This window comes from Moschus berezovskii, chromosome 15, assembly GCF_049115385.1.
Source record: "Moschus berezovskii isolate FMDL1 chromosome 15, NW_MosBer_1.0, whole genome shotgun sequence".
Taxonomy (NCBI): domain Eukaryota; kingdom Metazoa; phylum Chordata; class Mammalia; order Artiodactyla; family Moschidae; genus Moschus; species Moschus berezovskii.
In genome coordinates, this window is record NC_142474.1 from 86,583,837 (window position 1) to 86,609,263 (window position 25,427).

Sequence of the window (25,427 nt, forward strand, 5' to 3'; positions counted from 1 at the left end):
AGCGGGAATGTGGGATTTCCTTTGAGACTTTTCAGCAGAAAATTCGTCATCTTGCATTGATGGGGGAATCTCGTGGTTTTTATCGACTTACGCGGGAAGCTTGTAGTCCCCCTCGAGTTGCAACAGTGACCTCAGAACCTAGCTCTTATTACTTCAGGGAGGTCAGATCACCTTTCTTGTTGCAAGGAAAGCTTCGGGATTACACTCGAGGCATAGAATGGGAATAGGGCCTCATTAAAAATTGAGTCCATTAATTGTGTTCTCCTCTCCAGTGGGGACAGCTGTGTCAAGGAATGTCTTGGATCGCATATAGTGTGTCAAGTCCTGGTTGGAATTTCAAGCGGAAATGTGGGATGTCTCTTGAGACTCTGCCTGGGAAAGTTTCCTCATCTCATCTTGAATGCAGAATGTTGTGGTTTTTCTCGAGTTGAGGCGGGAAGCTTCGGCTCCTTAACGAGTTACGATGGGGACCTCAGGAACTCGCTGGTGTTGCCCTGGAGATTTCAGGTCTCCAATCGTGTTGGAAGGGGAACCTTGGGATTCCGCTCATTGCGTGGAATGTGATTTAGGTCTGATCTTGTGTTGAGTCCGTTCATTGTGTTTTCCTCTCCAGTGGTTCGTATTATTCATGGATCTTTTTGTGTCTCAGAAATGGTTTCAAGTACCCTTTCGAGTTTCAAATGGGAATGTTTGACTTTCTTGAGACTCTGCAGCAGAAATTTTCCTCATCTCGCATTGAGTGAAGAATCTTGTGGCTTTTCTCCAGTTGCGGCTGGAAGCTTGGTGCCCCACTTGGGTTGCAACGGGATCTCCGGAACTCTCCTGTTGCCCCAGGGAAGTCAAGTCTCCTTTCCTATTGGAAAGGGTACTTCGGTATTTCCCTCGAGGCGTGGAATGTGAATTGGGCCTCATCTAGAGATGAGTATGATAATTGTGTGCTCGTCTCCAGTTGGGACAGTGATGTCAAGGAATGTCATGGGTCGCATATAGTGTCTCAAGTCCTGGTTCGAGTTTCAAGCGGGAATGTCTGGTTTCTCTTGAGACTCTGCAGCAGAAATGTTCCTCATCTCGCATTGAGGGGAGAATCTGATGGTTTTTCTCGAGTTGCAGCGGGAAGCTTGGGCTCCTTCTCAAGTTGCGACGGGGACCTCCGGAACTCGGTCTTGTTGTCCCAGGGACGTCAGGTCTCCAGTTGTGTTGGAAGGGGAACCTCAGGTTTCCGCTCATTGCATGGAATGTGATATGGGTCTCATATTTTATTGATTCCATTTATTGTGTGTTCCTCTCCAGTGGGGACGACTTGGTCAGGGATCTTTTTCTGTTGCAGAAAGATTTTCAAGTACCCTTTAGAGTCAAGCGGGTATGTGTGATTTCTCTTGAGACTCTGAAGCAGAAATATTCCTCATCTCACATTGAGGGGAGAATCTTGGGTTTTTCTCGAGTGGCGGCTGGAAGCCTAGGGTACCTGTCGGGTTGCGAGGGGGATCTCAGGAACTTGCTCGTGTGGCCCCAGGAAAATCAGGTCACCTTTCCTGTTAGAAAGGGTACTTCGGAATTTCTCTCGAGGCGTGGAATGTGAATTGGGCCTCACCTAGATATGAGTCCGTTAATTGTGTGCTTCTCTCCAGTGGGGACGGGTTCCTAAGGGTGATTTTTGTGTCCCAGAAATGGTGTCAAGTACCCGTTCGATTTTAAGCGGGGATGTGGGATTTCTCTTGAGACTTGCAGGGGAAATTTTCCTCATCTCACCGTCAGTGGAGAATCTTGCGGTTTTTCTCGAGTTGCGTCGGGAAGCTTCCAGTCCTTCTCTTGTTGCGACGGGGACCTCAGGAACTCACTCGCATAGTCCCTGGGAAGTCAGTTCTCCTTTCGTTTTTGTAGGGGAATTTCGGGATTACTCTCGAGGCATGGAATAGGAATAGGGCCTCAACTAAAGTGGAGTCCATAAATTGTGTTCTCCTCTCACGTGGGGTCAGCTATGTCAGGGAATGTCTTGAGTCGCATAAAGGGTGTCAAGTACCTGTTCGAGTTTAAGCGGGAATGTGGGATTTCTCTTGAGACTCTGCAGGGGAAATTTTCCTCACCTTGCCTTGAGTGCAGAACATGTGGTTTTTCTCGAGTTTCTTCAGGAAGCTTGGGGTCCTTCTCGAGTTGCGATGGGGGGAACTCAGGAACTGTCTCGTGTACTCCCTGGGAAGTCAGGTCTCCTTTCATTTTGGTAGGGGAACATCGGGATTACTCTCGAGGCGTGGAATGGGAATAGGGCCTCATCTAAAGTTGAGTCCATAAATTGTGATCTCCTCTCAAGTGGGGACAGCTCTGTCTGGCAATGTCTTGAGTCGCATAAAGGGTATCAACTACCCTTTCGCGTTTCAAGTAGGAATGTGGGATTTCTCTTTAGACTCTGCATGGTAAATTTTCCTCATCTCCCCTTGAGTGCAGATTCTTCTGTTTTTTCACGAGTTTTGGCGGAAGGCTTGTGGTCCTTTTCGAGTTGCGACAGGGACCTCAGTAACTGTTGAAACTCTAAAGAGGAAATATTCCTCATATCACCTTCAGCGCAGAATACAGTGGAATTTCTCGAGTTGTGGAGGGAAGCTTCGGGTTCTCCTCGAGATGCGACAGGGACCTCAGGAACTCGATCGTGTAGTCACTGGGAAGTCAGATCTCCTTTCGTTTTGGTAGGGGAACAGCGGAATTACTCTCAAGGCGTGGAATTGGAATTGGGCCTCACCTAAAGTTGAGTCCATAAATTATGTTCTCCTCTCAAGTGGGGACAGCTATGTCAGTCAATGTCTTGAGTCGCATAAAGGGTTTCAAGTACTCGTTTGAGTTTCAAGCGGGAATGTGTGGTTTCTCTTGAGACTCTGCAGCAGAAATATTCCTCATCTCGCATTGAGGGAAGAAACTGGTGGGTTTTCTCGAGTTGCAGCGGAAAGCTTGGGCTCCTTCTCGAGTTGCGACGGGGACCTCCAGAATTCGCTTGTGTTGTCCCAGGGATGTCAGGTCTCAAATCGTGTTAGAAGAGGAACCTCGGGATTCCGCTCGTGGTGTGGAATGTGATTTGTGTCTCATCGTTTATTGATTCCGTTTATTGTGTGCTCCTCTCCAGTGGGGATGGTTTATTCAGGGATCTTCTTCTGTTGCAGAAAGATATTCAAGTATCCTTTGGAGTCAAGCGGGAATGTGTGATTTCTCTTGAGACTCGGCAGCAGAAATATTCCATATCTCGCATTGAGGGGAGAATCTTGGGTTTTTCTCGAGTTGCGGCTGGAAGCATGGGTTACCTTTCGGGATGGGACGGGCATCTCAAGAACTCGCTCGTGTGGCCCCAGGAAGTCAGGTCTCCTTCCCTGTTGGAAACGGTACTTCAGAATTTCTCTCGAGGCGTGGAATGTTAATTGGGCCTCATCTAAATATGAGTCCGATAATTGTGTGCTCCTCTCCAGTGGGGACAGGTTCCCAAGGGTCCTTTTTGTGTCGCAGAAATGGTGTCCATATCCCGTTCGATTTTAAACGGGGATGTGGGATTTCTCTTGAGACTCTGCATGGGAAATATTCCTCATCTCACCTTGAGTGCAGAATCTTGTGGTTTTTCTCGAGTTTCGGAGGGAAGATTGGAGTCCTTCTCGTGTTGCGACGGTGACCTCAGGAACTCGCTCGGGTAGTCCCTGGGAAGTCAGGTCTTCTTTCCTTTTGGCAGGGGAACTTCGGGATTCCTCTCGAGGCATGGAATGGGAATAGGGCCTCATCTAAAGTTGAGTCCATAAATCGTGTTCTCCTCTCAGTTGGGGACAGCTATGTCAGTCAATGTCTTGAATCGCTTAAAGGGTTTCAAGTACTGGTTTGAGTTTCAATCGGGAATGTGGGATTTCTCTTGAGACTCTGCAGGGGAAATTTTCCTCATCTCGCCTTGAGTGCAGATTCTTGTGGTTTTTCTCAAGTTGCCGTTGGGATATTGGGATCCTTCTCAAGTTTCGACGGGCACCAGTGACTCGCTCATGTTGCCCCAGGGAAGTCAGGTCTCCTTTCGTGTTAGAAGGGAAACTTCGGGATTTTTCTCGAGACGTGCAATGGGAATAGGAAGTCATCTAGAGATGAGTCCGTAAATTGTGTGCTCCTCTCCAGAAGGGATGGCTTAGTCAGGGAACTTTTATGGTTGCAGAAAGGGTGTCAAGTACCCATTAGAATTTCAATTGGGAATGTGTGATTTCCCTTGAGACTCTGCAGCAGAAAATTCCTCATCTCGCATTGATGGGGAAATTCGTGGTTTTTATGGAGTTGCGGCAGAAAGTTTGTAGGCCCTCTCGAGTTGCGACAGTGACCTCAGAACCTAGCTCTTTTTACTTCAGGGAGGTCAGATCACCTTTGTTGTTGCAAGGGGAGCTTCGGGATTACACTCAGGGCGTAGAGTGGGAATAGGGCCTCATCTAAAATTGAGTCCATAAATTGTGTTCTCCTCTCCAGTGGGGACAGCTATGTCAAGGAATGTCTTGGGTCGCATACAGTGTTTCAAGTCCCGGTTCGAGTTTCAAGCGGGAATGTGGGATGTCTCTTGAGACTCTGCTTGGGAAAGTTTCCTCATCACATCTTGAGTGCACAGTCTTGTGGTTTTTCTCGAGTTGCAGCGGGAAGCTTGGCCTCCTTCTCGAGTTGTGAAGGGGACCTCAGGAAATCGATCGTGTTGTCCCAGGGATATCAGGTCTCCAATCGTGTTGGAAGGGGAATCTCGGGATTCCGCTCGTGGCATGGAGTGTGATTTGGGTCTCATCTTTTATTGATTCCGTTTATTGTGTGCTCCTCTCCAGTGGGGATGGCATCGTCAGGGATCTTTTTATATTACAGAAAGCGTTTCAAGTACCCTTTCGAGTTTCAAGCGGGAATGTGGGATTTCTCTTGAGATTCTGCAGCAGAAATTTTCCTCATCTCGCATTGAGGGGAGAATCTTGTGGCTTTTCTTGAGTTGCGGCTGGAAGCTTGGGGTCAATTCAGGTTCTGACGGGGATCTCAGGAAGTCTCTCCTGTTGCCCCAGGGAAGTCAGGTCTCCTTTCCTAATGGAAAGGGGACTTCGGGATTTCCCTTGAGGCGTGGAAGGTGAATTGGGCCTCATCTAGAGAGGAGTCCGATAATGTTGTGCTCCTCTCCAGTGGGGACTGCTTAGTAAGGGTCGTTTTAGTGTCGGAGAAATGGTGTCAAGTAGCCATTCGAATTTAAGTGGGAATGTGTGATTTCTCTTGAGACTATGCAGCAGAAATTTTCCTCATGTTGGATTGAGGAGAGAATCTTGTTTCTTTTCTTGAGTTGCACCTTAAGCTTGGGGTCCCTTTCGGGTTGAGACGGGGATTTCAGGAACTCGCTCCTGTTGCCCCAGGGAAGTCAGGTCTCATTTCATGTTGGAAAGGGTACTTCGGGATTTCCCTCGAGGTGTGGAATGGAAATTGGGCCTAATCTAGTGATGAGTCCGATAATTGTGTGCTCCTCTCCAGTGTGGACTGCATAGTAAGGGTCGTTTTTGTGCGGGAGAAATGGTGTCAAATACCCGTTCGAGTTTAAACGGGAATGTGTGATTTCTCTTGAGACTCTGCATAGGAAATTTTCCTCATCTCACCTTGAATGCAGAATCTTCTGGTTTTTCTCAAGTTGTGGCAGGTAGATTGGGTTCCTTCTCGAGTTGCGACAGGGACCTCAGGAACTCACTCGTGTAGTCCCTGGGAAGTCAGGTATCCTTTCGTTTTGGTTCGGGATTCCACTCGAGGCGTGGAATAGGAATAGGGCCTTATCTAAAGTTGAGTCCATAAATTGTGTCTCCTCTCAAGTGGAGACAGCTATGTCAGTCAATGTCTTGAGTCGCATAAAGGGTGTCAAGTACTTGTTTGAGTTTCAAGCGGAAATGTGGGATATCTCCTGAGTCTCTGCAGGGGAAATTTTCCTCACCTCTCCTTGAGTGCAGATTCTTGTGGTTTTCCTCAAGTTGCGGTTGGGATATTGGGCTCCTTCTCGAGTTTCAACTGGCACTTCAGTAACTCGCTCGTGTTGTCCCAGGGAAGTGCGATCTCCTTTTGTGTTGTAAGTGAAACTTCGGGATTTTCTTGAGACGTGCAATGGGAATTGTAAGTCATCTAGAAATGAGCCCGTAAATTCTGTGATCCTCTCCAGAAGGGACAGCTGTCAGGGAAATTTTATGGTTGCAGAAAGGGTGTCAAGTACTCGTTCGAATTTCAAGTGGGAATGTGGGATTTCCCTTGAGACTGTGCAGCAGAATATTGCTCATCTCGCATTGATGGGGAAATTCGTGGTTTTTATGGAGTTGCGGCAGGAAATTTGTAGGCCCTCTCGAGTTGTGACAGTGACCTCAGAACCTAGCTATTTTTACATCAGGGAGGTCCGGTCACCTTTCTTGTTGCAAGCAGAACTTTGGGATTACACTCGAGGTGTAGAATGGGAATAGGGCCTCACCTAAAATTGAGTCCATAAATTGTGTTCTCCTCTCCAGTGGGGATAGCTATGTCAAGGAATGTCTTGGGTCGCAGATAGTGTGTCAAGTCCAGGTTCCAGTTTCAAGCGGGAATGTGGGATTTCTCTTTAGACTCTGCACGCGATATTTTGCTCATCTCACTTTGAGTGCAGAATCTTGCGGTTTCTCTCAAGTTGCAGAGGGAAGTTGGGTTCCATCAGTGTTGTGATGGCGATCTCCAGGACTCGCTGGTGTTTTCCCAGTGACGTCAGGTCTCCAGTCATGTCGGAAGGGGAACCTCGGGATTCCGCTCGTGGCGTGAAATGTGATTTGAGTCTCATCTTGTGTTGAGTCCTTTAATGTGTGCTCCTCTCCAGCGGGGACGGCTTAGTCAGGGAACTTTTTGTGCTGCAGAAAGGGTTTCAAGTGCCCTTTCGAGTTTCAAGCAGGAATGTGGGATTTCTCTTGAGACTCTGCAACAGAAATGTTCCTCATCTCACCTTGAGTGCAGAATCTTGTGGTTTATCTCGAGTTGTGGCGGGATTTGGAGTCCTTCTCGAGTTGGTTCGGGTATCTCAGGAATTCGCTCTTGTTGCCACAGGGAAGTCAGGTCTCCTTTCCTGTTGGAAAGGGTACTTCGGGATTTCCCTCGAAATGTGAATTGGGCCTCATCTAGAGATGAGTCCGATAATTGTTTGTTCCTCTCCAGTAGGGATGGCTTAGTAAGGGTCGTTTTGGTGTCGGAGAAATGGTGTCAAGTACCCGTTCAAGTTTAAGTCGGAATGTGTGATTTCTCTTGAGACTACGCAGGGGAAATTTTCCTTATCTCACCTTGAGTGCAGAATATTTTTTGTTTATTTCGAGTTGCTCCGGGAAGCTTGGAGTCCTTCTCGTGTTGTGATGGGACCCTCAGGAGATTGCTCATGTAGTTTCTGGGAAGTCAGGGCTCCTTTCGTTTTGGTAGGGGAACATCTGGATTACTCACGAGGCATGGAATGGGAATAGGGCCTCATCTTAAGTTGAGTCCATAAATTGTGTTCTCCTCTCCAGTGGGGACAGTGATATCAAGGGATGTCATGGGTCGGATATAGTGTCTCAAGTCCCGGTTCTAGTTTCAAGTGGGAATGTGTGGTTCTTCTTGAGACTCTGCAGCAGAAATGTTCCTCATCTCGCATTGAGGGGAGAATCTTGTGGTTTTTCTCTAGCTGCAGCGGGAAGTTTGGGCTCCTTCTCGAGTTGCAACGGGGACCTCCGGAACTCGCTCATGTTGTCCCAGGGACGTCAGGTCTCCAAGCGTGTTAGAAGGGGAACCTCGGGTTTCCGCTCGTGGTGTGGAATGTGATTTGGGTCTCATATTTTATTGATGCACTTTATTGTGTGTTCCTCTCCAGTGAGGACGGCTTAGTCAGGGATATTCTTCTATTGCAGAAAGATTTTCAAGTACCCTTTAGAGTCAAGCAGGTATTTGTGATTTGGAAAGAGTACTTCAGAATTTCTCTCTAGGCGTGGAATGTGAATTGGGTGTCATCTAGATACGAGTCCGTTAATTTTGTGCTCCTCTCCAGTGGGGACGGGTTCCTAAGTGTTCTTTTTGTGTCGCAGAAATGCTGTCAAGTATCCGTTCGATTTTAAGAGGGGATGTGGGATTTCTCTTGAGACTCTGCAAGGGAAATTTTCCTCATCACGCCTTGCTTGTAGAATCTTGGGTTTTTCTCGAGTTGAAGCGGGAAGCTTGGGCTCCCGACCTGAGGAATTTGATCGTGTTGCCCCATGGAAGTCACGTCTCCTTTCGTGTTGGAAGGGAAACTTCGGGATTATTCTCGAGTCGTGCAATGGGAATTTGAAGTCATCTAGAGATGAGTCCGTTAATCGTGTGCTCCTCTCCAGTAGGGATGGCTTAGTCAGGGAACTTTTATGGTTGCAGAAAGGGTGTCAAGTCCCCGTTCGAATTTCAAACGGGAATGTCGTATTTCACTTCAGACTCTGTAGCAGAAAATTACTCATCTCGCATTGATGGGGGAATCTCGTCATTTTCATCGACTCGTGGCTGGAAGATTTTAGGCCTTCTCGAGTTGTGACAGTGACCGCAGAACCTAGCTATTTTTACATCAGGGAGGTCAGGTCACCTTTCTTGTTGCAAGGAGAGCTTTGGGGTTACACTTGAGGCGTAAAATGGGAATAGGGCCACATCTAAAACTGAGTCCATAAATTGTGTTCTACACTCCAGTGGGGACAGCTATGTCAAGGAATGTCTTGGGTCACATATAGTGTGTCATGGAACCTCGGGATTCCACTAGTGGTGTGTAATGTGATATGAGTTTCATCTTTTGTTGAATCCGTAAATTGTGTGCTCCTCTCCAGTGGGGACGGCTTAGTCAGGGATCTTTTTGTATAGCAGAAAGGGTTTCAAGTACCCTTTCGAGTTTCAAGCGGGAATGTGTGATTTCTCTTGAGACTCTGAAGTAGAAACATTCCTAATCTCTCATTGAGAGGAAAATCTTGTGGTTTTTCTCGAGTTGTGGCTGGAAGCTTTTGGTCCCTTTTGGGTTGTGAGGGAATCTCAGGAACTCACTCGTGTTGCCCCAGGGAAGTCAAGTCTCCTTTCCTGTTGGAGAGGGTACTTTGGGAATTCTCTAGAGGCGTGGAATGTGAATTGGGCCTCATCTATAAATGAGAATCTTTTGGTTTTTCTCAAGTTGCGGCGGGAAGCTTGGGGTCCTTCAACAGTTGGAACAGGGACTTCAGGAACTCGCTCATGTAGTCCCTGGGAAGTCAGGTCTTCTTTCGTTTTGGTAGGGGAACATCAGGTTGAATCTCGAGGCGTGGAATGGGAATAGGGCCTCATCTAAAGTTGAGTCTGTAAATTGTGTTCTCCTCTCAAGTGGCGACAGCTATGTCAGGGAATGTCTTGAGTCGCCTAAAGGGTGTCAAGTAGCTGTTCGCGTTTCAAGCCAGAATGTGGGTTTTTTCTTGAAACTCTAAAGAGGAAAATTTCCTCATATCACCTTGAGTGCAGAATACTGTGTTATTACTCGAGTTGAGGAGGGAAGCTTCGAGTCCTCCTCAAGTTGCGACAGGGACCTCAGGAACTCGATCGTGTAATCGCTGGGAAGTCAGGTCTCCTTTCATTTTGGTAGGGGAACAGCGGGATTACTCTCAAGGATTGGAAGTGGAATTGGGCCTTATCTAAAGTTGAGTCCATAAATTGTGTTCTCCTCTCAAGTGGGGACAGCTATGTCAGGGAATGTCTTGAGTCGCCTAAAGGGTGTCAAGTACCCGTTCCCGTTTCAATCGGGAATGTGGGATTTCTCTTGAGACTCTGCAGGGGAAATTTTCCTCAGCTCACCTTGAGTACAGAAAATTGTGGTTTTTCTCAAATTGCGGCGGGAAGCTTGGGCTCCTTGTCGAGTTGCAAAAGGACACCAGGAACTTTCTCGTGTAGTCCCTGGCAAGAGGGATCGTCTTACAATTTGGTAGGGGAACATCGGGATTACTCTCAAAGTATGTAATGGGAATAAGGCCTCATCTAAAGTTAAGTCCATAATATGTGTTCTCTTCTCATGGGAATTGCTACGTCAGGGAATGTCTTGAGTCGCATAAAGGGTGTAAGTACCCGTTTGCGTTTCAATCGGGAATGTGGGATTTCTCTTGAGACTCTGCAGGGGAAATTTTCCTCAGCTCACCTTGAGTGCAGAATGTTGTGGTTTTTCTCGAAATGCGGAGGGAAGCTTGGGGTCCGTCTCGATTTGCGACAGTGACCTCAAGAACTCACTCGTGTAGTCCCTGGGAAGTCAAGTCTCCTTTCTTTTTGGTAGGGGAACATCAGGATTACTCTCGAGGCGTGGAATGGAAATAGGGCCTCATCTATGTTAAGTCCATAAATTGTGTTCTCCTCTTAAGCTCTGACAGCTATGTCATGGATTGACTTGAATTGCATAAAGTTGTCTAGTACCCGTTCGATTTTCAAGCAGGAATGTGGGATTTCTCTTGACACTCTGCAGGGGAAATTTTCCTCATCTCACCTTGATGCAGAATCTTGTGGTTTTCCTCGAGTTGCGTCGGGAAGCTTGTTGTCCTTCTCGAGTTTGGACAGGGACCTTAGGAACTCGCTCGTGAAGATCCTGGGAAATCAGGTCTTCTTTGGTTTTGGTAGGGGAACATCAGGATTACTCTCGAGCTTGAGAAGGGAATAGGCCCTAATCTAAAGTTGAGTCCATAAATTGTGATTTCCTCTCAAGTGCGGACAGATATGTCAGGAATGTCTTGAGTCACAATAAGGGTGTCAAATACCCTTTCCCATTTCAAGCAGGAATGTGGGATTTCTCTTGAGATTCTACAGGGGAAATTTTCTCATCTCACCTTGAGTGCAGAAGCTTGTGGTTTTTATCGAGTTGGGGCGGGAAGATTGGGATCCTTCTCAAGTTGCGACAGGGACCAGAGGAACTCGCTCGGGTAGTCCCTGGGAAGTCAGGTCTCCTTTCGTTTTGGTAGGGGAACATCGGGATTACTCTCAAGGCGTGGAGTTGTAATTGGGCCTCATCTAAAGTTGAGTCCATAAATTGTGTTCTCCTCTCAAGTGGGGACAGCTATGTAAGGGAATATCTTGAGTCGCATAAAGGGTGTCAACTACCCATTTGCGTTTCAAGCGGGAATGTGGGATTTCTCTTGAAACTCTGCAGGGGAAATTTTCCTCAGCTCACCTTGAGTGCAAATTATTGTCGTTTTTCTCGAGTTGCGGTGAGAAGCTTGGGGTCCATCTCTATATGCGACAGGGTCCTCAGGAACTCGCCCTTGTATATCCTGGGAAATCACGTCTTCTTTAGTTTTGGTAGTGGAACATCAGGATTACTCTCGAGCATCAGAAGGGAATAAGGCCTCATCTAAAGTTGAGTCCATAAATTGTGTTCTCCTCTCAAGTGGGGACAGCTATGTCAGGGAAGGTCTTGAGTCACCTAAAGGGTTTCAAGTACCCATCGCTTTAAATAGGGAATGTGGGATTTCTCTTGAGACGCTGCAGGGGATATTTTCCTCAGCTCACCTTGATTGCAGATTACTGTGGTTTTTCTCGTGTTGCGCCGGGAAGCTTGGGGTCTGTTTCGATTTGCAACAGTGACCTCAGAAAGCCGCTCGTGTAGTCCGTGGAAAGTCAGGTCTCCTTTCGTTTTGGTAGGGGAACATCGGGATTACTCTCAAGGCGTGGAGTTTTAATTGGGCCTCATCTAAATTTGAGTCCATAAATTGTGTTCTCCTCTCAAGATCGGACAGCTACATCAGGGATTGTCTTGAGTCGCATCAAGGGTGTCAAGTACCCGTTCTCTTTTCAATTGGGAATGTGCGATTTCTCTTAAGACTCTGCAGGTGAAATTTTCCTCATCTCACCTTGAGTGCAGAATCTTGTGGTTTATCTCGAGTTGCGTCGGGAAGCTTGTGATCCTTCTCGTGTTTCCACATGGACCTTAGAAACTCGCTTGTGAAGTTCCCGGGAAATCAGGTCTTCTTTGGTTTTGATAGGGGAACATCGGAATTACTCTCATGGCATGGAAAGGCACTGGGGCCTCATCTAAAGTTGAGTCCATAAATTGTGTTCTCCTCTCAAGTGGGGACAGGTATGTCAGGGAATGTCTTGAGTCGCCTAAAGGGTGTCAAGTACCTGTTCGCGTTTCAATCGGGAATGTGGGATTTCTCTTGAGACTCTGCAGGGTAAATTTTCCTCAGCTCACCTTGAGTGCAGATTATTGTGGTTTTTCTCGAGTTGCGGCGGGAAGCTTGGAGTCCGTCTGGATTTGTGACAGGGACGTCAGGAACTCGCTCGTGTAGTCCCTGGGAAGTCAGGTCCTTTCGTTTTGGTAGGTGAAAATTGGTATTACTATCCAGGCGTGGAATGGGAATAGGGCTTCATCTAAAGTTGATTCCATAAGTTGTTTTCTCCACTCAGTTTCGGACAGCTATGTCAGGGATTGTCTTGAGTCGCATGAAGGGGGTCAAGTACCCGTTATCTTTTCAAGCGGGAATGTGGGATTTTTCTTGAGACCCTGCAAGGGAAATTTTCCTCATCTCACCTTGAGTGCAGAATCTTGTGGTGTTTCTTCAGTTGCGTCAGGAAGCTTGTGGTCCTTCTCGTGTTTCCACATGGACCTTAGGAACTCGCTCATGAAGATCCCGGGAAATAGGTCTTCTTTGGTTTTGGTAGGGGAACATTGGGATTACTCTCGAGGAATGGAATGGCAATAGGGCCGCATCTAAAGTTGAGTCCATAAATTATGTTCTCCTCTCAAGTGGGGACAGCTATGTCAGGGAATGTCTTGAGTTGTATAAAAGGTGTCAAGTACCCGTTCGAGTTTCAAGTGGGAATGTGGGATTTCTCTTGAACTCTGCAGGGGAAATTTTCCTCAGCTCACCTTTAGTGTAGAATATTGTGGTTTTTCTCGAGTTTGTGCAGGAAGCTCGGAGTCCTTCTCGAGTTGCGACAGGGATCTCAGGAACTCGGTCGTGTACTCCCTGGGAAGTCAGGACTCCTTTCATTTTGTTAGGGGAACCTCAGTATTACTCTCGAGGCGTGGAATGGGAATAGGGCCTCATCTAAAGTTGAGTCAATAAATTTTGTTCTCCTCTCAAGGGGGGACAGCTATGATAGGGAATGTCTTGAGTCGCCTAAAGGATGTCAAGTACCCCTTCTCTTTTCAAGCAGAAACGTGGGATTTCTCTTGAGACTCTGCAGGGGAAATTTTCCTCATCTCGCCTTGAGTGCAGAATCTTGTGGTTTTTCTCGAGTTGCGGCTGGAAGCATGGGCACCTTCTTGAGTTGCAACGGGGACCTCCGGAATTCGTTCGTGCTGTCCCAGGGACTTCAGGTCTCCGATCGTGTTAGAGGGGGAACCTCGGGATTCCGCTCATGGCGGGAAATGTGATTTGGGTCTCATCTTTTATTGATTCCGTTTACTGTGTGCTCTTCTCGAGTGGGGATGGCTTAGTCAGGGATCTTCTTCTGTTGCTGAAAGACTTTCAAATACCCTTTAGAGTCAAGCGGGAATGTGTGATATCTCAGAGACTATGCAACAGAAATATTCCTCATCTCGCATTGAGGGAAGAATCTTGGGTTTTTCTCGAGTTGCGGCTGGAAGCATGGGGTACCTTTCGGGTTGCGATGGGGATCTCAGGAACTCACTCGTGTGGCTACAGGAAAGTAAGGTCTCCTTTTCTGTTGGAAAGGGTACTTCAGAATTTCTCTCGAGGCATGGAATGTGAATTGGGCCTCATCTAGATATGAGTCCGTTAATTGTGTGCTCCTCTCCAGTGAGGACAGGTTCCTAAGTGTTCTTTTCTGTGTCGCAGAAATGGTGTCAAGTACCCGTTCGATTTTAAGCGGGGATGTTCGATTTCTCCTGAGACTCTGCAGCAGAAATGTTCCTCATCTCGCACTGAGGGGAGAATCTGGTGGTTTTTCTCGAGTTGCAGCGGGAAGCTTGGAGTCCTTCTCGTGTTGCGACAGGGACCTCAGGAAATCGCTCCCATAGTCCCTGGGAAGTCAGGTCTCCTTTCGTTTTGGTGCGGGAACTAGGGGATTATTCTCGAGGCATGTAATTGGAATAGGGCCTCATCTAAGTTGAGTCCATAAATTGTGTTCTTCTCTCAGTGGGGACAGCTATGTCAGGGAATGTCTTGAGTCTCATAAAGGTGTCAAGTACTCATTCGCGTTTAAGTGGGAATGTGGGATTTCTCTTGAGACTCTGCAGGGGAAATTTTCCTCATCTCGCCTTGAGTGTAGAATCTTGTGGTTTTTCTCGAGGGTCGGCAGGATGCTTTGGGTCCTTCTCGAGTTGTGATTGGTACCTCAGTAACTCGTTCGTGTTGCCCCAGGGAATTCAGTTCTCCTTTCGTGTTGGAAGGGAAACTTCAGAATATTCTCGAGGCGTGGATAGGGAACTGGAAGTGATCTAGAGATGAGTCCGTTAATTGTGTACTCCTCTCCAGTGGGGACAGATTAGTCAGGGATATTTTTCTGTCGCAGAAAGATTTTCAAGTACCCTTTAGAGTCAAGCGGGAATGTGTGATTTCGCTTGAGACTCTCTAGCAGAAATGTTCCTCATCTCGCAATGAGGGGAGAATCTTCAGTATTTCTCAAGTTGGGCCTGGAAGCTTGGGGTCCATTTCAGGTTGCGACGGGGATTGCAGAAACTCGCTTGTGTGGCAACAGGGAAGTCAGGTCTCCTTTCCTGTTGGAAAGGGTACTTCAGGATTTCTCTCGAGTCGTGGAATGTGAATTGGGCCTCATCAAGATACGCGTCCATTAATTCCGTGCTCCTCTCCAGTGGTGACGGGTTCCTAAGTGTTCTTTTTGTGTCACAGAAATGGTGTCAAGTATCCGTTCGATTTTAAGAGGGGATGTGGGTTTCTCTTGAGACTCTGCAGGGGAAATTTTCCTCATCTCACCTTGAGTGCAGAATCTTGTGGCTTTTCTCGAGTTACGGCAGGAAGCTTGGAGTCCTTCTCGTGTTGCGACGGGGACCTCATGTAATCGCTCGCATAGTCCCTGGGAAGTCAGGTCTCCTTTCGTTTTGATAGGGGAACTTCAGGATTACTCTCGAGGCGTGGAATGGGAATAGGGTCTCATGTAAGATGAGACCATAAAATGTGTTCTCTTCTCAAGTGGGGACAGCTATGCCAGGGAATGTCTTCAGTGGCATAACGGGTGTCAAGTACCCGTTCGAGTTTAGGCAGGAATGTGGGATTTCTCTTGAGACTCTACAGGGGAAATTTTCCTCATCTCACCTTGAGTGCAGAATCTTGTGGTTTATCTCGAGTTGCATCGGGAAGCTTATGGTCCTTCTCGAGTTTGGACAGGGACCTTAGAAACTCGCTCGTGAAGTTCCTGGGAAATCAGGTCTTCTTTGGTTTTTAGGGGAATATCGGGATTAATCTCTAGGCGTTGAATTGGAATAGGGCCTCATCTAAAGTTGAGTCCATAAATTGTGTTCTCCACTCAAGAGGGGACAGTTATGTCAGGAAATATCTTGAGTCCCATAAAGGGTGTCAACTACCCATTCGCGTTTCAATCGGGAATGTGGGATTTCTCTTGAGACTCTGTAGGGAAAATTTTTCTTAACTAACCTTGAGTGGAGAATATTGTGGTTTTTCTCGATTTGCGGCGCGAAGCTTGGGTTCAGTTTTGATTTGCCTCAGGGACGTCAGGAACTCAATCGTGTAGTCCCTGGGAAGTCAGCTCTCCTTTCGTTTTAGTAGAGGAACATCGGGATTAATCTCGAGGCGTGGAATGACAATAGGGCCTCATGTAAAGTTGAGACCATAAATTGTGTTCTCCTCTCAAGTTCGGACAGCTACGTCAGTGATTGTCTGGAGATGCATAAAGGGTGTCAAGTACCCGTTCGCTTTTCAAGCGGGAATGTGGGATTTCTCGAGACTCTGCACGGGAAATTTTCCTCATCTCACCTTGAGTGCAGAATCTTCTGGTTTTTTCTTGAGTTGCGTTGGGAAGCTTATGGTCCTTCTCGAGTTTCCACATGGACCTTGGGAAGCTCGTGAAGATCCAGGGAAATCAGGTCTTCTTTGGTTTTTGTAGGGGAACATCGGGATTACTCTCGAGGCATGGAATGGCAATAGGGCCTCATCTAGAGTTGAGACCATAAATTGTGTTCTCCTTTCAAGGGGGGAAGCTATGTCAGGGAATGTCTTGAGTCACCTAAAGGGTGTCAAGTACCCATTCCCGATTCAAGTGGGAATGTGGGATTTCTCTTGAAACTCTGCAGGGGAAATTTTCCTCAGCTCGCCTTGAGTGCAGAATTTTGTGGTTTATCTCGAGTTGCGTGGGAAGCTTTGGGGTCCTTCTCGAGTTGTGCCAGGGATCTCAGGAACTAGCTTGTGTAGTCAGGGCTCTTTCGTTTTGGTAGGGGAATATTGGGATTACTCTCAAGGCCTGGAGTTGGAAGTGGGCCTCATCTAAAGTTGAGTCCATAAATTGTGTTCTCCTCTCAAGTGGGGACAGTTATGTCAGGGAATGTCTTGAGTTGTATGAAAGGTGTCACGTACCCGTTTGAGTTTCAAGCGGGAATGTGGGATTTCTCTTGAGACTCTGCAGGGAAAATTTTCCTCATCTCACCTTGAGTGCAGAATCTTGTGATTTTTCTTGAGTTGTGGCAGGAAGCTTTGAGTCCTTCTCGAGTCAGGGATCTTTGCGACAGGGATCTCAGGAACTCGGTCATAGGTCCCTGGGTGTCAGGTCTCCTTTCATTTTAGTAGGGGAACCTCAGGAATACTCTCGATGGTTGGAATGGGAATAGGGCCTCATCTAAAGTTGAGTCCATAAATTGTGTTCTCCTTTCAAAGGGGGAAAGTTATGTCAGGGAATGTCTTTATTCACCTAAAGGGTGTCAAGTACACCTTCTCTTTTCAAGCTGGAATGTGTGATTTCTCTTTAGACTCTGCATGGGAAATTTTCCTCATCTCACCTTGACTGCAGAGTCTTGTGGTTTTTCTCGAGTTGTGTCAGGAAACTTGTGGTCCTCCTCGAGTTTCAACAGGGACCTTAGAAATTCACTCGTGAAGATCCTGGGATATCTTTACTTTTTTGGTTTTGGTAGGGGAACATCAGGATTTCTCTCGAGCATGAGAAAGGAATAGGGCCTCATCACAATTTGAGTCCATAAATTGTGTTCTCCTCTCAAGTGAGTACAGCTATGTCAAGGAATGTCTTGAGTCACATCACGGGTGTCAAGTACCCGTTCGTGTTTCCTTCGGGAATGTGGGATTTCTCTTGAGACTCTGCAGGGGATATTTACCTCATTTCGCCTTGAGTGCAGAATCTTGTGGTTTTTCGCGAGTTGCTGTGGTAAACTTTGGTCCTTCTCGAGTTGCAACGGGGACCTCAGGAACTCGCTCGTGTTGCCCCGGGGATGTCAGGTGTCCAATCGTGATGGAATGGGAACCTTGATATTCCGCTCGTTGTGTGGAATGTGACTTAGGTTTCACCTTGTGTTGAGTTCGTTTATTGTGTTTTCCTCTCCAGTGGTTCAGATTATTCAGGGATCTTTTTCTGTCGCAGAAAGTGTTTCAAGTACCCTTTCTAGTTTCAAGGGTAAATGTGTGATTTCTCCTGAGATTCTGCAGCAGAAATTTCCCTCATCACACATTGCGGGGAGAATCTTGTGGCTTTTATTGAGTTGCAGCTGAAAACTTGGGGTCCCTTTCGGGTTGTGACAGGGATCTCAGGAACTCGCTCCTGTTGCCCCAGGGAAGTCAGATCTCCTTTGCTGTTGGAAAGGGGATTTCCCGATTTCCCTCCAGGCGTGGAATGTGAATTGGGCCTCATCTAGAGATGAGTCCGATAATTGTGTGCTCCTCTCCAGTGGTGACGGCTTAGTAATGGTCGTTTTTGTGTCAGAGAAATGATGTCAAGTAGCCGTTCGAATTTAAGCGGGAATGTGTGATTTCTTTTGAGACTATGCAGGGACAATTTTCCTCATCTCACCTTGAGTGCAGAAACTTGTGGTTTATCTCGAGTTGTGGCGGGAAGCTTGGGGTCCTTCTCGAGTTGCGATGGGGCCCTCAGGAACTTGCTCATGTAGTTTCTGGGAAGTCAGTGCTCCTTTCGTTTTGGTAGGGGAACTCGGGATTATTCAGGAGGCTTGGAATGGGAGTAAGGCCTCATCTAAATTTGAGTCCATATATTGTGTTCTCCTCTCCAGTGGGGACAGCAATATCAAGTAATGTCATGGGTCACATATAGTGTGTCAAGTCCTGTTCGAGTTTCAAGCGCGAATGTTTGGTTTCTCATGAGACTCTGCAGCAGAAATGTTCCTCATCTCGCATTGAGGGGAGAATCTTTGGTTTTTCTCGAGTTGCAGCTGGATGCATGGGGTACGCTTTGGGTTGCGACAGGGATATCAGGAACTCGCTCATGTGGCCCCAGGAAAGTCAGGTCTCCTTTCCTGAAGTAAAGGGTAGTTCAGAATTTCTCTTGAGGCGTGGAATGTGAGTTGGGATTCATCTAGATATGAGTCCAATAATTGAGTGTTCCTCTCCAGTGGGTAGGGGTTCCTAAGGGTTCTTTTTGTGTCGCAGAAATGGTGTCAAGTATGCGTTCGATTTTAAGCGGGGATGTGGGATTTCTCTTGGGACTCTGTATGGGAAATTTTCCTCATCTCACCTTGAGTGCAGAATCTTGTGGTTTTTCTCGAGTTTAGGCGGGAAGCTTGGATTCCTTCTCCTGTTGCGACGGGGACCTCAGGACCTGGCTCACGTAGTCCCCAGGAAGTCATGTCTCCTTTTGATTTGGTAGGGGAACTTCGGGATTACTCTCGAGGCGTGGAATGGGAATAGGGCCTCATCTAAAGTTGAGTCCATAAATTGTGTTTTCCTCTCAAGTGGGGACAGCTATGTCAGCGAATGACTTGAGTCGCATAAAGGGTGTCAAATACCCATTCGAGTTTCAAGCGGGAATGTGGGTTTTCTCTTGAGACTCTGCAGGGGAAATTTTCCTCATCTCACCTTGAGTGTAGAATCTTGTGGTTTTTCTCGAGTTGTTGCGGGAAGCTTTGGGTCCTTCTCGAGTTGCGACAGGGGCCTCATTAACTCGCTTGTGAAGTCCCTGGGATGTCAGGTCTCCTTTTGTTTTGGAAGGGAAACTTCGGGATTATTCTCGTGGCGTGGAATGGGAATTGGATGTCATCTAGAGTTGAGTCCATTAATTGTGTACTCCTCTGCAGTGGGGATGGCTTAGCCAGTGATCTTTTCCTGTCGTAGAAAGATTTTCAAGTACCCTTTAGAGTCAGGCAGGAATGTGTGTTTTCTCTTGAGACTCTGCAGCAGAAATGTTCCTCATCTCGCATTGAGTGGAGACTCTTAGGTTTTTCTCGAGTTGCAGCTGGAAGCTTGGGGTCCCTTTCGGGTTGTGACAGGGATGTCAGGTACTCGCTAATGTGCCCCTAGGGAAGTAAGCTCTCCTTTATTCTTGGAAAGGGTACTTCGGAATTTATCTCGAGGCGTGGAATGACAATTTGGACTCATCTATATGAGTCCGTTAATTGTGTGCTCCTCTCCAGTGGGGACGGCTTAGTAAAGGTATTGTTTTGTCGCAGAAATGGTGTCAAGTACCAATTCGAGTTTAAGCGCGAATGTCGGATTTCTCTTGAGATTCTGCAGGGGAAATTTTCCTCATCTCGCCTTGAGTGCAGAATCTTGTGGTTTTACTCGAGTTGCGGCCGGAAGCTTGGGCTCTTCTTCGAGTTGGGACGGGTACCTCAGGAATTCGCCTGTGTAGCCCCAGGGAAGTCAGGTCTCCTTCCATGTTGGAAGAGAAACTTCAGGATTATTCTAGAGTCGTGAAATGGGAATTGGAAGTAATCTAGAGATGAGTCAGTAAATTGTGTGTTCCTCTCCAGTAGGGACGTCATATCCAGGAAAATTTTATGGTTGCAGAAAGATTTTCAAGTACCCGTTCGAATTTCAAGGGGGAATGTGGTATTTCCCCTGAGACTTGGCAGCAGAAAATTCCTCATCTCACATTGATGGGGGAATCTCGTGGTTTTTATCGACTTGCACGGGAAACTTGTAGTCCCTCTCGAGTTGCAACAGTGACCTCAGAACCTAGCTCTTATTACTTCAGAGAGGTCAGGTCACCTTTCTTGTTGCAAGGAAAGCTTCGGGATTACACTCGAGGCATAGAATGGGAATAGGGCCTCATCTAAAATTGAGTCCATTAATTGTGTTCTCCTCTCCAGTGTGGACAGTTGTGTCAAGGAATGTCTTGGATCGCATATGGTGTGTCAAGTCCTGGTTCGAGTTTCAAGAGGGAATGTGAGATGTCTCTTGAGACTCTGCATGGGAAAGTTTCCTCATCTCGAGTGCAGAACCTTGTGGTTTTTATCGAGTTTCAGCGGGAATCTTGGGCTCCTTCTCGAGTTGCGAAGGGGACCTCAGGAACTCGCTCGTGTTTTCCCAGGGACGTAAGGTCTCCAATCGTCTTGGAAGGGGAATCTCGGTTTTCCGCTCGTGGCATGGAATGTGATTTGTGTCTCATCTTGTATTTAGTCCATTTATTGTGTGCTCCTCTCCAGTGGGGACGGCTTAGTCATGGAACTTTTTATTTCACAGAAAGGGTTTCAAGTACCCTTTCGAGTTTCCTGTGTGAATGTGGGATTTCTCTTAAGACTCAGCAGGGGAAATTTTCCTCATCTCACCTTGAGTGCAGAATGTTGTGGTTTTTCGCGAGTTGCAGTGGGAACCTTCGGCTCCTTCTCGAGTTGTGAAGGGGACCACAGGAACTCGCCTGTGTTGCCCCGGGGATGTCAGGTCTCCAATCGTGTTGGAAGGAGAACCTTGGGGTTCTGCTCATTGCGTGAAATGTGATTTAGGTCTCATCTTGTCTTGAGTCAGTTAATTGTGTTTTCCTTTCCAGTGTTTCGGGTTATTCAGGGATCATTTTGTGTCGCAGAAAGGGTTTCAAGTACCCTTTCGAGTTTCAAGCGGGAATGTGAGATTTCACTTGAGATTCTGCAGCATAAATATTCCTCATCTCACATTGAGGGGAAAACCTTGTGGCACTTCTCGAGTTGCGGCTGGAAGCTTGGTGTCCCTTTAGGGTTGTGACCGGGATCTCACGAACCTGCTCCTCTTGCCCCCAGCGAAGTCAGGTCTACTTTCCTGTTGGAAAGGGGACTTTGTGATTTCCCTCGAGGAGTGGAAGGTGAAATGAGCCTCATCTAGAGATGAGTCCTATAATTGTGTGCTCCTCTCCAGTGGGGACGGCTTAGTAAGGGTCGTTTTGGTGTCGGAAAAATGGTGTCAAGTAGCCGTTCGAGTTTAAGCAGGAATGTGTGATTTCTCTTGAGACTATGCAGGGGCAATTTTCCTCATCTCACCTTGAGTGCAGAATCCTGTGGTTTATCTCGAGTTGCGGCGGGAAGCTTGGGGTCCTTCTCGAGTTGCGATGGGGTCCTCAGGAACTCGCTCATGTAGTTTCTGGGAAATCAGAACTCCTTTCGTTTTGGAAGGGGAACGACAGGATTACTCATGAGGCGTGGAATAGGAATAGGGCCTCATGTAAAGTTGAGTCCATAAATTGTGTTCTCCTCAAGTGGGAATTGCTATGTCAGGGAATGTCTTGAGTCGCATAAAGGGTGTAAATACCCATTTGCGTTTTAAGCGGGAATGTGGGATTTCTCTTGAGACTCTGCAGGGGAAATTTTCCTCAGCTCACCTTGAGTGCAGAATCTTGTGGTTTTTCTCGAGTTGCGGCGGGAAGCATGGGGTCTGTCTCAAGTTGCGACAGGGACCTCAGGAACTAGCTCGTTTAGTCCCTGGGAAGTCAGGGCTCTTTCGTTTTGGTAGGGGAACATCGGGATTACTCTCAAGGCCTGGAGTTGGAATTTGGCCTCATCTAAATTTGAGTCCATAAATTGTGTTCTCCTCTCAAGTTCGGACACCTGTGTCAGGGGTTTTCTTGAGTCGCATCAAGGGTGTCAAGTACCCGTTCGCTTTTCAAGCGGGAATGTGGGATTTCTCTTGAGACTCTGCAGGGGAAATTTTCCTCATCTCACCTTGAGTGCAGAATCTTGTGGTTTTTCTCGACTTGCGTCGGGAAGCTTGTGGTCCTTCTCAAGTTTGGACAGGGACCTTAGAAACTCGCTCGTGAAGTTCCTGGGAAATCAGGTCTTCTTTGGTATTTGTAGGGGAATATCGGGATTAATCTCTAGGCGTTGAATTGGAATAGGTCCTCATCTAAAGTTGAGTCCATAAATTGTGTTCTCCACTCAAGAGGGGACAGCTATGTCAGGGAATATCTTGAGTCCCATAAAGGGTGTCAACTACCCGTTCATCTTTCAAGTGGGAATGTGGGATTTCTCTTGAGACTCTGCAGGGGAAATTTTCTTCAGCTCACCTTGAGTGCAGAATCTTGTGGTTTTTCACGAGTTGCGGCGGGAAGATTGGGGTCCTTCTCGACCTGTAGCAGGGACCTCAGGAACTCGCTCGTGTAGTCCCTGGGAAGTTAAATCTCCTTTCGTTTTGATAGTGGAACATCGGGATTGCTCTCTAGGCGTGGAATTGGAATAGGGCGTCAACTAAAGTAGAGTCCATAAATTGTGTTCTCCTCTCAAATGGGGACAGCTCTGTCAGGAAATGTCTTGAGTCGCCAAAGGGTTTCAAGAACCCGTTCACGTTTCAGTCGGAAATATGGGATTTCTCTTGAGACTCTGTAGGGGAAATTTTCCTTAACTCACCTTGAGTGGAGAATATTGTGGTTTTTCTCGAGTTGCGGCGGGAAGCTTGGGGTCAGTTTCGAGTTGCCTCAGGGACGTCAGGAACTCGATCGTGTAGTCCCTGGGAAATCAGTTCTCCTTTCGTTTTGGTAGAGGAACATCGGGATTAATCTTGAGGCGTGGAATGACAATAGGGTCTCATGTAAAGTTGAGACCATAAATTGTGTTCTCCTCTCAAGTTCAGACAGCTACGTCAGTGATTGTCTTGAGTTGCATAAAGGGTGTCCAGTAACCATTCGCTTTTCAAGCGGGAATGTGGGGTTTCTCTTGAGACTCTGCACTGGAAATTTTCCTCATCTCACCTTGAGTGCAGAATCTTGTGGTTTTTCTCGAGTTGCGGCGGGAAGCTTAAGATCCTTCTCCAGTTGTGACAGGGCCCTCAGGAACTCGCTCCTGTAGTTCCTGGGGAGTCCGTTCTCCTTTCGTATTGGTAGGGGAACATCAGGATTACTCTCGAGGCGTGGAATGGGATTAGGGCCTCATCTAAAGTTTAGTCCATAAATTCTGTTCTCCTCTCAAGTGTGGACAACTATGTCAGGGAATGTCTTGTGTCGCATCAAGGGTGTCAAGTACCCGTTCGAGTTTCAAGCAGTAATGTGGGATTTATCTTCTGTCTCTCCATGGGAAATTTTCCTCATCTCACCTTGAGTGTGGAATCTTGTGGTTTTTCTCGATTTCCGGCTACAAGCTTGGGGTCCTTTTTGAGTTTTTGTGACAGGGACCTCAGGAACTCGCTCGTGTAGTCCCTGGAAGTCAGGTCTCCTTTCGTTTTGGTAGGGGAACATGGATATTCCTCTCTATGTGTGGAATGGGAATAGGGCCTCATCTAACGTTTAGTCCATAAATAGTGTCTCCTCTCAAGTGGGGACAGCTATGTCAGGGAATGTCTTGAGTTGCCTAAAGGGTGTCAATTCCCCGTTCGCCTTTCAAACAGGAATGTGGGATTTCTCTTGAACTCTGCAGGGCAAATTTTCCTCAGCTCACCTTGAGTGCAGAATCTTGTGGTTTTTCTCGAGTTGTGGCGGGAAGCTTGGGGTCCTTCTCGAGTTGCGCCCAGGGCCTCAGGAACTTGCACGTGTAGTCCCTGGGAAGTCAGGTCTCCTTTCGTTTTGGTAGGTGAACATCGGGATTACTCTCGAGGCGTGGAATAGCAATAGGACCTCATCTAAAGATGAGTCCATAAATAGTGTTCTCCTCTCAATTGTGGACTGCTATGTCAGGGAATGTCTTGAGTCGCATCAAGGGATTCAAGTACCCGTTCGAGTTTCAAGCGGGAATGTGGGTTTTTTCTTCAGACTCTGCAGGGGACATTTTCCTCATCTCACCTTGAGTGCAGAGTCTTGTGTTTTTTCTCGAGTTGGGGTGGGAAACTTGGGGTCCTTCTCCATTTGCGAGAGGGACCTCAGGAACTCGCTTGTGTTGTCCCTGGGAAGTCAGGTTTCCTTTCGTTTCGGTAGGGTAATATCGGGATTATTCTCGAGGGGTGGAATGGGAATAGGACCTCATCTAAAGATGAGTCCATAAATTGTGTTCTCCTCTCATTGTGGACTGCTATGTCCGGCAATGTCTTGATTTGCATCAAGGGTGTCAATTACCCATTCTCGTTTCAAGTGGGAATGTGGGATTTCTCTTGAGACTCTGCAGGGGAAATTTTCCTCATGTCACCTTGAGTGCAGAATCTTGTGGTTTCTCTCGAGTTTCAGCGGGAAGCTTGGGCTCCTTCACAAGTTCCGATGGGGACCTCCAGAACTCACTCCTGTTTTCCCAGTGATGTTAGTTCTCCAATCACTTCGGAATGGGAATTTCGGGATTCCACTCGTGGCGTGAAATTTGATTTGAGTCTCATCTTGTGTTGAGTCCATTTATTGTGTGCTCCTCTCCAGTGGGGATGCTTAGTCAGGGATCTTTTTGTGTCGCAGAAAGTGTTTCAAGTACCCTTTGGAGTTTCAAGAGGGAATGTGTGATTTCTCTTGAGACTTTGCAGCAGAAATGTTCCTCATGTCACAATGAGAGGAGAATCTTGTGGTATTTCTTGAGTTGCGGCTGGAAGCTTGGGGTCCCTTTCGGGTTGCAACAGGGATCTCAGGCACTAGCTCGTGTTTTCCCAGGAAAGTCAGGTCTCATTTGTTGTTGGAAATGGTACTTCGGGATTTCTATCGAGGGGTGGAATATTAATTGGGCTTCATCTAGAGATAAGTCCGTTAATTGTGTGCTCCTCCCCAATGTGGCCTGCTTCATAAGGGTCCTTTTTGTGTCGCAGAAATGGTGTCAAGTACCCATTCTAGCTTAAGTGGGAATGTGGGATTTCTCTTAAGACTATGAAGGGGCAATTTTCCTCATCTCACCTTGAGTGCAGAATCTTGTGGTTTATCTCGAGTTGCGGTGGGAAGCTTGGAGTCCTTCTCGAGTTGCGATGGGGACCTCAGGAAATAGCTCATGTAGTTTCTGGGAAGTCAGGACTCCGTTCGTTTTGGAAGGGGAACGTCGGGATTACTCACGAGGCGTGGAATGGGAATAGGGCCTCGTCTAAAGTTGAGTCCATAAATTGTGTTCTCCTCTCCAGAGGGGACTGCAATGTAAAGGATGTCATGAGTGGCATATAGTGTGTCAAGTCCCGGCTCGAGTTTCAAGCGGGAATGTGTGGTTTCTCTTGAGAATCTGCAGCAGATATGTTCCTCATCTCGCATTGAGGGGAGAATCT